Source organism: Oncorhynchus tshawytscha, linkage group LG13, assembly GCF_018296145.1.
Source record: "Oncorhynchus tshawytscha isolate Ot180627B linkage group LG13, Otsh_v2.0, whole genome shotgun sequence".
Lineage (NCBI taxonomy): Eukaryota > Metazoa > Chordata > Actinopteri > Salmoniformes > Salmonidae > Oncorhynchus > Oncorhynchus tshawytscha.
Genome location: NC_056441.1, coordinates 2,316,542 through 2,318,036, shown reverse-complemented (window position 1 = coordinate 2,318,036; position 1,495 = coordinate 2,316,542).

Below are 1,495 nucleotides of genomic sequence, written 5' to 3'. Positions count from 1 at the left end.
TCTCACCATATATATCAGAGATACTATACCTCTCACCATATAGATCAGAGATACTATACCTCTCACCATATAGATCAGAGATACTATACCTCTCACCCCCTGTATATCAGAGATACTATACCTCTCACCATATAGATCAGAGATACTATACCTCTCACCCCCTATATATCAGAGATACTATACCTCTCACCCCCTGTATATCAGAGATAGTATACCTCTCACCCCCTGTATATCAGAGATACTATACCTTTTACCATATATATCAGAGATACTATACCTCTCACCATATAGATCAGAGATACTATACCTCTCACCCCCTCTATATCAGAGATAATTTACCTCTCACCCCCTGTATATCAGAGATAGTATACCTCTCACCCCCTGTATATCAGAGATACTATACCTCTCACTGCATGTATATCAGAGATACTATACCTCTCACCCCCTGTATATCAGAGATACTATACCTCTCACCACCCCTGTATATCAGAGATACTATACCTCTCACCATATAGATCAGAGATACTATACCTCTCACCCCCTGTATATCAGAGATACTATACCTCTCACCATATAGATCAGAGATACTATACCTCTCACCCCTGTATATCAGAGATACTATACCTCTCACCATATAGATCAGAGATACTATACCTCTCACCATATTGATCAGAGATACTATACCTCTCACCATATTGATCAGAGATACTATAACTCTCACCATATATATCAGAGATACTATACCTCTCACCCTCTATATCAGAGATACTATACCTCTCACCCCTGTATATCAGAGATACTATACCTCTCACCCCCTGTATATCAAAGATAGTATACCTCTCACCCCTGTATATCAGAGATACTATACCTCTCACCCCCTGTATATCATAGATACTATACCTCTCACCCCTGTATATCAGAGATAGTATACCTCTCACCCCCTGTATATCAGAGATACTATACCTCTCACCATATAGATCAGAGATACTATACCTCTCACCCCCTCTATATCAGAGATACTATACCTCTCACCACCTGTATATCAGAGATAGTATACCTCTCACCCCTGTATATCAGAGATACTATACCTCTCACCCCCTGTATATCAGAGATACTATACATCTCACCACCTGTATATCAGAGATACTATACCTCTCACCACCTGTATATCAGAGATAGTATACCTCTCACCCCCTGTATATCAGAGATACTATACCTCTCACCCCCTGTATATCAGAGATACTATACCTCTCACCCCCTTTATATCAGAGATACTATACCTCTCACCATATAGATCAGAGATACTATACCTCTCACCCCTTGTATATCAGAGATACTATACCTCTCACCATATAGATCAGAGATACTATAACTCTCACCATATATATCAGAGATACTATACCTCTCACCCCCTGTATATCAGAGATACTATACCTCTCACCTCCTGTAGATCAGAGATACTATAACTCTCACCATATATATCAGAGATACTATA